This window comes from Notolepis coatsorum (assembly GCF_963971535.1).
Source record: "Notolepis coatsorum genome assembly, chromosome: 1".
Classification (NCBI taxonomy): Eukaryota; Metazoa; Chordata; class Actinopteri; order Aulopiformes; family Paralepididae; genus Notolepis; species Notolepis coatsorum.
Genome location: NC_140165.1, coordinates 246,327,325 through 246,342,230, shown reverse-complemented (window position 1 = coordinate 246,342,230; position 14,906 = coordinate 246,327,325).

Genomic DNA, 14,906 nt, shown 5'->3' with positions numbered 1-14,906 from the left:
GTTCTGGAGGGGGTACTGTGGCTCCTGCTGCTCGGTACTGACTCCGATTGGTGCATCACAGTCACCGATCTTCTTCCATCATTTAGTCGTCTGGTTCCTTCTCTGGAGCCAGGGGTGCTCCGTCCGAATGTATCTAGCCGTAGGCTGCTGACTTCTCTCGCCAGGAAGTCTGCTAGATCGAGGAGGTTCGGTTCGGGGCCATTCGGGTCTCTGTGGTCCCTCTGCCGCCTAAAGCGCTCCTGACGAGCCGGCGGCAGCTTCTCCAGAATCCTTTCCACATTTGAGTTGGCGTAAAGTTCATGCCTCCCCTTCTCTCTTTGCGCTCCCAACATCCCTACCAGGGACTGCACTCTGATGGACAGGTCGTCCAGTGCTCGATTGTCTATTGCTGGGGGTAAGCGGTCGATGTGTCGGATCTCCTGGATCACGTAATCCCATATGCGCCCATACCTCTGGTCCAGTGCTACCAGCGCTGCTGTGTATGGGGTGGTGGAAGTCGCGTAGGCGAGCGCTATATTATGTGCGCGGGGCACCTTTAAGTGCTGCAGTAGGATGGCGTATTTGTGGCGTTCATCCAATACATCCACCAACATGGTCTCCAGACACATGCGGAGTTCTGTATACTGGGCCCGGTTCTCTTGGGTGAAGTCGGGTACCATAGGCGTGCCAATGTATGACGCTGACTGTGGATACATCGGCGAGCGTTGGGGGAGAGGCCTCCTAGGCGAGTCTCCTCCCGCTCCTTGGTATGGGCTGGTACCGGCAGTGTACCATGGCCCGCTTGTCCAGGTGCTGTTCCTCGGTGCGGGTCGTGCGTCGTGCTCACCCGTGTATAGAGTCGGGGGTCTGTAGCGCAGCTCCGCGGGAGTATAGCCTGGGCTGTACCGGACCTCCTGGTCCGGTAGAGTACTGTGCTGTCTTCGGGCGTGGTTCTCCTCCTCTTCCTCTTCGTCTTCAGTTAGGTCATCCAGTGCTTGTAGTCTCTGGTTTAGCCTCTCCACAGGATATGCTGCTCCTTCCCGGTTGCTAGGTCTCGCTTGGACCGGTGGGGGGAGGTGGTCTGTGGGGGGTATAGACCTCGTCTGTTGGTCAAGTTCAGGGTTGTTTACTCGGCTAGGGGATGCCGCCCTGGAGGTGTGTCTAGACGAGTTCCTGGAGCCTCTGGCGGAGGGAGAGGGTGTTGTCCGTCTGATCAGCTGTTCTATTAGTTGCGCTTGCTGTCTGTCGCGCTCTGCGTCCCGTAGAGCACCAGCAGTTGCTCGCTGGCTGTCTGCTCGGTCTCGGGCCACATTCTCTTCCATCTGAATGCGTCTTATTTCCAGGCGTATGTGCTCTTCTTCGCTCCGTTGCTGTATCTGCAATCGATTGCGTTCACCCTGGAGTCTATCGCGTTCAGTAGAGGCTTTCAGGCTGACGAGGAATGCCTGCTGTAGTGTCCTCTCTGCCTCGCTGGGAGAAGGCGGTTGTATAGGGGAGCCTTCCCTCGGGGTACTCCTTGCGGAGCCTTGGAGTTCTATCTCCACGGTGCTCTCCCCGTCTTCTTCCGTGCCGAGTTCTCTCTCGGTAGCGTTGTATTCCTCCCGGGACTCATCGGGGACTACTTCTTCAGTACTGGCGGGGTGTGAAGTCATGTCTGGTTCCCACTGGTCCCCACCGTGAACTTGGTCAGTTACATTAGAGCCCGTAGGGGCCTCTATGGTCGGGGTAGTCTGGGCGTTGGGGTTAGACATACTTTTACTTTCTAGTTTTACCGCGTTTACTGTTAGTAGAAGACTAGGTTGTTGACTGACAGCGTAAGCCTCTAAGTACTGAGGGAGCCGTCGTTCGCGCTGCGGGCGTTGGTTAGGAGGATCGTTTCGTGGAGTGTTCATCATAGGCCATTTCAATATTAATAACACTATATTAATATTACACTGATTACCCTCCGGCTCGAAGGACCAATTGTAACTGAGGGGTACAATTCCCTGACTGTATTACTAGATATGATACTTACTACCACTACCTTTGTACTTAATATTCGGCCACCCAGTACACGGCATAAATATATTATCATGAACACTCTCACGTAGATGAAACGGATCCAACACAAATGTACGAATTAGAAACAGGTCTTTATTTCCTACACAGCGATGGTGTGTAGAATAAGCACTTAATCACTTAATTACATTTATGAATTGAAATAGTATGCACTTTTATGGCAAGGAGTATTCGTCGGTATATCAATAGAGAATGTCCAATCTCTGAAGGCGCAGGTGGTAAATATACGACCTGGAATAGTTAAGGAATAACAGCAATGATACTTTAATGATTATACTAGATACACTAGAGGGGGTTAATCCGGTCGCTTGTAAGCCGACAGGAGTAGGAGGGGGGGGGGGGGTAGAATCCGGCTGCCTCGTCCGGCCAAGGGTATCCCAGGTGAACCCACTGTAGTGCCGTTCAATGCGCCGGCGATCCTTGGACCACAGATGAAAGCAGGTGGACTCTTTGTGGGCCGGCTCTCTCCGGTCCACGGGGGAGAGACGTGAAGAGACCTCGTCTTGCAGAGCGTCTCCTCACCTTGCGTCCTCTCCAGGGGGGGGGGGTTCCAACACACGGCAGTGTCGGGGGTCTTTATCCATGGAATAATCAAAGTATCCAAAGCATAATCCGTGCCTGGGAAGGCGGGCTGTCGTCGGTAGAATAATCCGTTATACAGGTCCACTCGCTCGTCGGCTCTGGGGCTCCTCGGGTGCAGCTTCACATAGGGTCAACCACCCTGGGTAAGCAGCCAGTTCTCTGCCCGAAACGATGGGGTACTGACCACGGTAGTATTCTCACCGCACGAAGCACTATATATTAACAGACTATTATTAGCTTAATAGACTACGTCCAACTCGACGATATAGTGCCAAATATGACTATTCAAATATTAATATACACGATGTCTCAATACCGATGGTAGGCGAACTTGGCCTTACTCCCACACGTGGCGTCGCGGGGAGGCTTTACGTCTGTGACTCTATTGGAGGGTAAGAAACTGGACTGAAAAAGAAAGTCCTACTTTAGTAGCGCAGTATATATACGCACTATGAACAAATAGTCCCATTAGTGGTGCGGTAGCCAAATTCCTACGCGGAACTAGGACTTGTTCGTACATGTCGAGCGGTACTTTATTTCTTTATTTCTTTATTTCAGATCCCCATTAGTCACTGCCTCAGCAGCAACTATTCTTCCTGGGGTCTGGATCCAAACATATAAAATTAAACAAGAATAATCAATAAACAACATAAAAACAAAACAAATATCAATAAAACACCAATAAAATATACAAACAACCAAATATGTATGCCAAATTTTCTAATATAGAACAAAAACAAATATCAATAAAACAACAAATATCAATAAAACAACAAAGACAACAAAGACAACAATAACAAATATCAATAAAACAACAAATATCAATAAAACAACAAAGACATCTCAGAGCAAACTAAAATGTGCTCAAAAACAGCACAACATTCCATACACTCATACTCTAATACTCATAACCACTAGACAAACACATTCCAAAACAACACATAACCCAACACAAGAACCCATTCATTAGACACAGATTAGACCTAACCAAAATCAACCTCTTTCTGCATTACAGCCACTCGTAGTCTCCTCTTGAATCCCACCTTACTGGTAATTGAAACCAAATATTGTGGAAGTCTATTCCAGTAGGACATTGCCCTGTACATTACAGTTTTCTTTAAGGCTTCAGTTCTGGGTCTCGGCAGGGCGAACCTACCCTTCAAGGCTTGTCTAGTGCCATAGCCATGACCATCACTAATAAGCACCAGCTGCAAAAAGAGGCACACAGGTTTATGCAAAGTATAAATATTTCTCATAAACAAAATAAGACTACACACTAGTCTCTCATTGACTCTCATCCATGACAGTTCCTTGTGCATTTTCTCAACACTGTTTCTAATTGAGCTATGCAATGCAAGTCTTGCAGCTCTATTTTGAGTAAGCTGTATTTTATTTAAATCTTGTTTGGATGCATTTGACCAGATTGCTGGACAGTAGTCCAGATGTGACAAAACTAGTGATTGTATGACTTGCTTGGTAGCTGTGTCTGTTAAAAAATAGGCATTCCGTCTAATAATTGAAATACTTCTGCTCATTTTTGTTACAATATTGTTAATGTGAGTTGACCAAGAGAGTGTTTCATCTATTATAACTCCAAGCAATCTGGCCTCCTTAACTTGCTCAATATCTGCACCCTGCAAAGAAATATTTAATCTGTGATTCTCTCTCTGAGCATGCTTTGAACAAATAATTAGACATTTTGTTTTGGATGCATTTAGTTTCAGCTTATTTACCGTGACCCATTCAGAAATCTGCATTAACTCGCTTTGAAGAAGACTGCTGAGGTCTTTGGCATTGCTTGCCGAAGCATATATTGTAGTGTCATCTGCATAAATGGAACTGCTTGCATTTCTTAAACTTTGTGGCATATCATTTACAAATATTGAATATAATAATGGTCCAAGGCAACTTCCTTGAGGAATGCCACATTGTAGCGTTTTAAAGCTTGATAAAGTTCCATTAAACAGGACACATTGTTGTCTCATGAATAAATAACTTTTCATCCAGTTAGTAGCTGAGTGTTTGAAACCATAATCAGCTAGTTTTGTAAGCAGCAGTTCATGATCAATGAGATCAAAAGCTGCGCTAAAATCTAACAGTACTGTACCAACTAATAATTTACAGTCAATATTTCTTAGCCAATCATCAGCCAATTGTGTAAGTGCTGTGCATGTTGAATAGCCTGGTTTGTAAGCATGTTGAAAGTCAGAATTTATGTTATTAAGGGAGAAATAATTTTGAATTTGTTTGAATGCAATTCTTTCCATAAGTATACCTAAAACAGGTAAAATACTGATTGGCCTACTATTTGGTCCAGTGAATGATTCTTTTCTATTTTTTGGTAGAGGAGTGACCTTAGCTACCTTCCATATTTGCGGATAAATTCCTTCCTTAAGACTCAAATTGAATATATGACATATCGGACCAGCAATACTTCCAGCTGATAGCTTCACAAGTCTACTGTCCAGATTGTCGTGACCAGAGGGTTTGTCACATTTCAATTCAGACAATAACTTTTCAATTTCTGAAAGATTTGTGACCAAAAATTCACATTCACATTCTTTGTCCTTCATGATCTGACTTTTTATAATTGAATCTGATAAGTTACCCTTTACAGGTGGCATGTTGTCTCTTATAGTATTTACTTTATTTGTGAAATAGTCATTGAAATAATTTGCAATATCCAAGGGCTTAGTGATGAAACCATCCCCTGATTCAATAAATGATGGTATTTTACCCATTTTGTCTCTACCCATGATTTGATTCAGAGTACTCCATAGTTTTTTACCATCATATTTTGTTTCTTCAATTCTGGATTGGTAGTATAGCCTTTTTTTCAGTTTATTTAATTTTGTCGCTTTATTTCTTAAAGAGCGATATGCTAACCAATCTTCTGAATTCCGTGAATTTAGAGCGATTATTTTCAGTCTATCTCTTTCTTTCATGTTGCTCCTTAGGTCAGTGTCTAGCCAAGGTGCTTTGATAGATCTTACAGTACGTTTTTTTATGGGCACATGCTTGTCACAGACCGAGGAAAATAACTTCATAAATTCTCCTAGGGCTTCTTCAGTATGAATACACTCAAATACACTGTCCCACTTTATGTTGTGCACGTCTTGAATAAATAAATTCTCACAGAAATGTTTATAGATTCTTTTATGTATGATTTTAGGACCTGCTTTGGGGACTTTGACTTTTCTTGCCATAGCAATCATGTTATGATCACTGAATCCAATTGGCACTGAAACAACTTTTGAACATTTATCTGCTGAATTAGTAAAAATATGATCTATACAAGTTGAGGATAATACACCTGATTTGTTGAAGTTTATTCTAGTCGGTAGGTTTACCATTTGGGACAAGTTGCATACCGTGGCTATGTCATTAAGCTTTCTTCTCATAGAGCAGGTATTAGATAGCCAGTCTATGTTTAGGTCACCTACAAAATAAATTTCTCTGTCAGTGTCCGAAACATTTTGAAGCATTGTACAGATTTTTTCAAAATATGCAGCGTCGGAATTGGGTGGTCTATAGCAGCAGCATACAAGTAATGGCTTGAGATGCGGCAGGTGAACCTGAATCCAGATACGTTTGAACTGGGTCTGAGGGGTATGGCAGCCTGGCACCAAGGTCTCGACCAATAGTAGAATGGAGACTATTATGGGATGTTCAGTAGGCTAGCATGGATATTCAATGCATATTGTACAAGGAATATACAAGGGATATCAGGGAATATTAGAGAATATACAAATACAATTAAATATATATATATAAATAAATATATATATTCGGTTTAATCTGGCCCTTCACAACACTATGAGTAAGTAAAGTATACAGTATACACAGATGCAGTATACATAAGGTACCCTAACTGGCATGATATACGTCTACTAGGGTTGGGTACCGTTCACATTTGAACCGATACCGGTACCGGTACCTGTGAATCGATACCGGTACCCAACGGTACATTTTTTCTGTACTTTAGTCTCAAAAAATGTAATCTACCTATCTAATCTCAGTTGTAAAAAATGTGTCCAAACTTCAAATGATTTATTATCTTTATTTATTTAGAACAATTTGTTAATATATATATATGTAATATATAATATTGCAGCGAGTGTTGTCTGCATCTAGCTTTGTAAAGTGTAACCACACTTGCGACCGTTTTTCGGCTTGCCATTGCCCCGACTGCTTTGTTGTTGAATCAAGTCAAATCCTGGGTAAGCGTGTATTGTGTGTGTCACGTGAACGTGCGGCACACTTCATAGGTGATTCGGTCGATACCCTTAAAAGTACCGGATTCGGTACCCATCCCTATATATGTCATACGTTATACGTTGTAGTCCGTGCAGTTAAGGTGAGAGCAGTGGCGGCTCGCCACTAGGGGCGCTCGGGCGCCGACCCCCCTGATGAACCCTGGTTAAAATGAGAGAAGAACAAGACATATTTTTTTTGTTTTTTGTTTTATAGCCCTATAAATAATATAAACATGTTTAAAATGAATAATATTTACTCATTTTAAGTATGTTTGTGTTTCCAATGCACAATATAACGTTAATATATCAAATAAAAAAATAATAGTTTTCCTGAACAGGAAGTGACTCACTCCTGCCGCATTTCTCCTGCCGCATTTCTCCTAGCCGTATTTCTCGGCCCGGGCTAGACGCAATCGCGCTCTGAGTGCGCGTCACTGTTTCATCGCTGTATCCGTCGCAGCCAATCAGTGCGTAACGCGCTGTGCATTGAAATATGATGTTTATGATGGAAGCCGGGCGCGATTTGAAGCGGTCTAGGCAAGCATTTAGAATTTCCGTCTAGAATTTCCGTAGCCGCATTTTGCGGAGACACTCTCTGATTGGCCGACGTCAGTTTTTTTTTCCGTAGCCGCATTTCGCGGAGACGCTCTCTGATTGGCCGACGCCAGTGTTTACACTGGTTAAGCTTTCGAAGTAGGTTAAGGAGGTAGCGTTAGAGTTTGTCTTAGAGCGTGACGGCAAGTTCTTTCAATGGTTAAGCTTAGGCACTCTTTCAAAGTTGGTTAAGGTTAGAGTTTGTCTTAAGGCCTCTGCATGCTACAGAAACTTCAAAGCAACTGCAACACAACATCGACAAAGCAACAGTGTTTTAGACACTCTGCCTTTATGCTTCTGCAACATCGATGCGCAAAGTTAGTTTAACTAAAGTTAGTTTAGGTTCGTGTTAACATTAGATAATGTACAAAATAAACGTATTTCCGGTGATTTTAGACGTCGCTCTTTTATTTTGAAAACCCCCGACCGGAAGTGTTATAGTGTCTGTTGCTAGCAGCTTAACTGTCTGTGCTTTTCGAGCTAACGTTACCGTAACATCATTAGTTTCCAATGGAGAGGACCTCGGCTCACATGCAGCTCAAACTACCTATTGGAATAAATTAATTGATTGATGTTTAACTTGTCCCTGTGTGTGTCCAGTCATTTCGACTAGCAAACGTTGTATTTAACGTTACCTCAGGATACCATTGTATTTAGTTGGTTATCTATGTAGCTAATGTGGATAGCATTTTGAATAGACCCAATGCTAGCTGGCTGGCTACAGCTTTATTTACTAAATTATGGAGGCTTTTTAATCGTCAAGGTAAGAGAGGATTTATCATGATCAACTGAAGGCGTATGCTATGGAACAATATGTGCTTGGGTTTTCAGAAAAAGGCGAGCTATGTGACGCTAATTATTTAGCGTCAACGCTGGAAACAACAATGGAGGATGATTCTCTGCGGGACTAATATTATTCTATGACAGCCCCGCCCCCATTCGCTAACCAACCAATCACTGCTACGCAATATCAACGCAACGGTTGTTTAGGTTAGATTTGAGGGACATGTACGCAACGTCCAAGCAACACAGTCTACAAGACCCTCTAAAACAACCGCGCTGAAATCGCGCCGATGTTGTGTTGCAGTTGCTCTGAAGTTTCTGTAGCATGCAGAGGCCTTTAGAGCATGGTGATAGAACGCCAGGTAGTTTGCAGGCTGTTCGACGCGGAAATGGGCAAAGACACAGCTCGTTCATTGAATTCATCACAGTACTGTTGTGTTGTGCTAACAAGCTAATCTGGATGCAGTCTGGACAGAGTGGATAACTGGATATACATCAACAGTCTGGGGACAACAGTGGACATTATACACTTTATCAAGCCCTCCTGCTCGACCACGTAAACAGTGAGTTAATTCGGTCTCTCTCTCTCTCTCTCTCTCTCTCTCTCTCTCTCTCTCTCTCTCTCTCTCTCTCTCTCGCTCTCTCTCTCTCCCTCTCTCTCTCTCTCTCTCTCTCTCTCTCTCTCTCTCTCTCTCTCTCTCGCTCTCGCTCTCTCTCTCTAGCAGACAGTCTGGGGACAACAGTGGACATTATACACTTTATCAAGCCCTCCTGCTCGACCACGTAAACAGTGAGTTAATTCGGTCTCTCTCTCTCTCTCTCTCTCTCTCTCTCTCTCTCTCTCGCTCTCGCTCTCGCTCTCTCTCTCTAGCAGACAGTCTGGGGACAACAGTGGACATTATACACTTTATCAAGCCCTCCTGCTCGACCACGTAAACAGTGAGTTAATTCGGTCTCTCTCTCTCTCTCTCTCTCTCTCTCTCTCTCTCTCTCTCTCTCTCTCGCTCTCTCTCTCTCTCTCTCTCTCTCTCTCTCTCTCTCTCTCACAATCCTGTGTCTCCGAGAAATGCGGCTACGGAAAGTATTGACGGTGCTGCCTTGCTGAGATGATAATAGCACTTCGAAACGCGCTGCTGTGTTGTGAACTATAACATTAATTTTGCTGCTGCTGATGCATAATGTATGAATGAATGAATGAATGGTGAGTTGTTTAAAATGACAACATATACATGTGTTAATTATTTTATTGGATTGATCCGAGAGACAGAGAGAGAGATTGCTCCAGAGCATTTATTAACGTTACATTTTCAACTCGACCTAACGTGAACCCCCTGCGAGTCTGCGACCCACCAACAGAAGATAGTACGAGCCGCCACTGGGTGAGAGTCAGACACAACTTAGTGATCAGACGTTCCTATTAGTTCTCGAGTTCTGCTGCCGTTAGTTCTCCAGCTGCTGGCAGCGGTCCCTGCCCACTGTGTGTGTGTGTGTGTGTGTGTGTGTGTGTGTGTGTGTGTGTGTGTGTGTGTGTGTGTGTGTGTGTGTGTGTGTGTGTGTGTGTGTGTGTGTGTGTGTGTGTGTGTGTGTGTGTGTGTGTGTGTGTGTGTGTGTGTGTGTGTGTGTGTGTGTGTGTGTGCGCGTGTGTTTGTGTGTGTCCTCACCTGGTGTCGTACCGTCCTGTGTGCCCTGAACAGACCCTGGCTTATATACCACCTCCGTCACCCCTGCTGCCTCTATCTGTGGTTGGGTGACACGTCAAGTCTGCGTGGGGGGAGCCATGTGTAGGCTGCATCTCAGGTGCATACCTGCACACTACTCACTTTTAAGTCACCTATTTCATCCCAAATTAGGGCACTTAAAGTGAGTGCTTTCTGAGGGGTTTTGTGTCTGTCGCCTTTTTCACATTATGTCGGCTTGCAGCTATGCAGGTGGGTCTGTGTTCATGTGTGTGTGTGTGTGTGTGTGTGTGTGTGTGTGTGTGTGTGTGTGTGTGTGTGTGTGTGTGTGTGTGAGTGTGTGTGTGTGTGTGTGTGCACACGCTACGCCGCGAGTCTATGGAATCAGTGAAAGGCCTATAATATATCAATCAGCCACATATGACACAGCGTGATATGTTTCTTTAAACATATGTCTACTGTACATACAGTATGTATTTCATCTGTCTGTTCTTAGAGCATCTTCCTTGACAACAAGAACAACAACAAAGCCTGTTAGGTCAGATGTGGGGGTTACTTTTCTTAGGCTGCGTTCACACTGTGAGCTTTAGCTAATTGATTCCCCTAACGACTCTAGCTCAAAGTTGTTTACACACACACCTGCAACTGTCACCCAGCCTTTTAACTGTGGTTTGTCTGTTCTGCTTCATGTATGCCCCTTTGTAATTTAATTTGGTTGTTTGTTTGATGTGTGTTTTAATTATTTCCCTTACTTCTGTGATGTATGTACCATCTGTCTCTTTTCTATTTTCTTTTATTTACAATAAATACAAATCAACAAATAAATGTAGTGCTCAATTTCAATTTATTTCTCAGATCTGATTCTTTTTTGTTTGGCTGGTCACATTTCTTTTTCTTTTTTTTATGTGGCCGACATCAGATTATTCCAGTGTGAACTGGTCACTGTTCCTGAACTGACCCACATGCGCAAATGAACAATAAATAAAAGCATTGTGTGACAAACATCAATCTAGAGTGACGTACAAATCACTATTCAGACGGAGGTCTGAAGATAATCTGACCTGTATCTGATTTAGGACCACATAAAGTAGTCCTACACGCAGTTATTCGTTAAGACAGCAAACAGCTCCACGTCTCTGAAGGTATGTGGCTCAACACGAGCTATTGTGGTTATCATGGTTAATAAAGCATAGATTGAACGGTATCTGCCCGATTTGTACAATGAAAAAATGCAGCATAATATGTTTATGCTTCACTTACTCTGTTTCAGTAATATTGAGAGTGAATCTGAAGATAGCTCTATGTGTAACCTTTCATTAGAGCCCAAGATTTTGACTGTAGTTGAAGCGTTCAAGAGTTATAGCGCTTGGAGACATAGGGTCTCCAAATGGCCATTTTGGAAAAACGCATAGACATACCATTATAAAAAGTTGTGTAAAACACTCATTTTCTGTGGTATTATTATCAACTTTTGACCTGTACTAGATAAGGCTTTAGGCCAGGGGTCGGGAACCTATGGCTCGCGAGCCATATATGGCTCTTCTGGTGACAGCATATGGCTCCCAGACATTTTTGAGTAAAAAAAAAAAAAAAAAAAACATTTTTTTTTCTTTTTTCGTTTTTTTAATACTTGTGATATTTCTTAATAATACTGTGTCATTTTAAAGTAAACAGAAATTAGTTTTGAAGATACAGCTAATAGTATCTGTAGCTGAAGATATAGCGAGCAGAGCTGGCGAGGGAACACAAGTGTACAGAAATTAAAAATCTTCAACCTGAAGACCAGCTGATTCTTAAAACTTGGAACGAGCTTCCTGTGACATACCACACAATGCAGCGTGAGTATTGCCGTATTGACCATGTTTGGCTCTACATATGCATATGGGCAGTCATTCTCGCATATGAGGAACATTAAGACCAACCTACGCTCACGTTTAACTGATGGAAGCCTCAACGCCTGCATGAAGCTCAACCTCAGCACGTATGAACCAGATTACAAGGCCATCAGCAAAACCATGCAGCACCAGAAGTCGCATTAAAAGTAAGACATATTTAATTTATTATACGTTAAAAATACTATATGGCTCTCAATGAAATATATTTAGAAATATTTGGCTTTTATGGCTCTCCCAGTCAAAAAGGTTCCTGACCCCTGCTTTAGGCTATGGACCCATTGTGTTTTCCAGGTCATACCTATCAGCTGGAACCTGTAAGAGGCCTTGGATCAGTTATTCACCGCCGTCTGTCCGTGGTCCTGTCAACTGATTAACAGTATTAACAGACTGTTAACAGATTAACAGTCAACGCGGTTTCATTGCTGGGTTAAGTACTTCTATTCTATTCACATAATACGCTTACTTCATATATCTACTCCATTCACATATATGCCTACCACTTGTATCTATTGCTATGTCCGCCTACTACAATCTCATGAGCTGTCTAACGCCTGTCCCGTCTCCCTGTCTCCCTATGACTTGCTGTCCCGGAGTGTTGGACGTCCCGTGACGAAGGCCGGGAGATTGCGACCCCCTCTACGTGCCCCCCTGTCTCCGGAGGTCTCGTAGTGGTGACCGGAGTGCCGGATGTCCCGCGATGATGTCGGGGAGTTCGCGACCCTCTCTGCGCCACCCCCTATCTCCCTGTCTCCGGCTGTCCCTGAGCAACGACCGGAGTGTTGAATGTCCCGTGACTAAGACGGGGAGGACGTGACCCTCTTTGCGCCGCCCCTGTGCCTCAAATAGATCCGCTATCAACTCTATCTTTAATCTTTCAAAATGTTCAGTTGCTATCGTTATTAGCTCTATCTTTAATTTTTCAAAATGTACAGTTGCTATTGCATGCACTCATCTGTGTTTCACCACACACTTGAGTGCATGCTTATCAACTGTCCGTCTGCAACACTACTATCACCAACATCTAAGAAGGGAGATCCCCCCTTGAATGGCCCTTCTAAGGTTTCTCTCCTCCACACTGCCTGTGGAGCTTTTTTCCCTATTGTTAGGTTTTAGTGAGTTTTTCCTTACCTTCGCGTGGGGTATGTCTGGGAGTGCTTGCATTCTTTCATTTATTTGCATTCATCTAAAAATGTTTGGACCTTATGGTGTTGTTATGGTTTGTAACCGACCCCAAACGCAACGGCACAGAGAGAGTTGTTTCAGAGTTAGCCAAAAACAAGGGCGTCTTTATTCTCAGAGTCACAAGATTGAATTAGGTGGAGAACAGAACAAACGGGGAATCTGGCATGTGAAGAATGTTTGCGGCTCTGCAGATTCTCCCAGAAGGTGATGGTGAGGAGTTTGCTTGTGACGTCTGAGCCGCTCTGCAGATCCCCCCAGCATACACTCCAGGTGGAAACGGAGGGAGAGAGAGAAATCCCAGTTAGCTCAGCGCACAACAGAAACAGAGAGGTGACTGATCCAAACAAATATCCAAGTGACTTGATCTTCGGTGTGATACACACAGTTAGCAGAGTCCAGAGAAAAAACAATACGGTAATCCAAGGTGTAAATCCAACAACAAAAAATAGGTGAGAACAGTATTACAAAAACGGGATCTCTTCGATGTTTCACAAACACACAAAAAACGAGTGATCCAAAAAGAACTGTTTCCAAAAACTCACCAGAGCGCAACGCGTAAAGCGGGCAGATAAACGAGGCGTAGCTTCGTACGGGGAATCAGGTTCTCCAACAGGGATACTTCACGAGAGTCCTGGGGAGCAACAGACAGCGACGGGAAAGAAAGGCAGATGCAGGGAATATTCAAAACGATCCAACATCGATATTAGGGAGATCAGGGTATATAAAGCCACGGGGCGCTAATGACAAGCTGTGACAGCTGCGGGATGAAATTGATCATTGCTCCAGAAGCGTGTGGTGGGGAGAGCACCAATCAACACGGCATCTTACAGGAAAGAAGCGTGAGGCGGGGAATGCAATTAATTAACAAAATACCTTAAAGGAACGGAGCGAGTGGGTGGGGAGCGGACCAAACCTCACAGTACTTTAGGAAGCCTGTGGTGGGGAAAGAACCAATCCTCACAGGTGTTCTTGTTCTGTTCTTAACTTATTGTTATGTTTTCTTCTTGACTTGTTTAAAGAAGACCTGTACGGCCCATGGGGACATTAACGTGTGTTGTCGGGCCCTATAAATAAATTTGATTTGATTTGATTTGATTTAAGAGGCCTCTGTTTGCAAGATAATTCAAATGGAAGTAAAAAAGAAAATAAAACTTTAAAAAAGCACTCAGTGATTATTCCTGTTGTGGGTGAAAATTCTGAATATTTCATTTAAAAAGAAACCAGACTTATGCATGTGCTATAAGTATAACGTATAATACATTTCAGATTACTTTGGGTATGCAATTTTCAGGCGTTTTCTAAAAAATGTGTCCGCTTGTTAAGAGGTTAATTCAAAGGTATGAACCTGTAGGCCTACTTTGAAATCCTATTCAAAATAAAAATGCAACAAGTACCCAAAGCCCATGCCTGGTCACATCGCAGCAAGAACACTGCGATCATCAGCTGCTGGACTACTAGAGGCTCCCAGAAGCAGTCAAAAGAGGATCGGTAATGCAGCCTTTATCAACTATGCCCCAAAACTATGGAACAAACTACCCCAAAACATCAGGGAAGCCAACTCGCTAGACATCTTTAAAAGACAGCTTAAAACCTATCTCTTTGCTCAGGCATTTCACTGATAGATATCTGCTACCACCTAGTGGCAAGAGGAAACATCAGGGATATCCTGACACAACTTGTATTTATTCTTACCCTGCCTACTCTTTTACACTGCCTATCAAATTCATGTGTCGGTTATTGCACTTTTTACTTCTTACTGATGACTATTTTTAAACTGAATCATTTTAAACTATTCTTATTATTTGCTATGCTCGCTCATGTCTGTATTTTTTTTTTATGTCCGTCGGTTAGTGCACTTTTTAATTACTGAATAGAGAGCCTATTAGGATGCTAGATCCTAA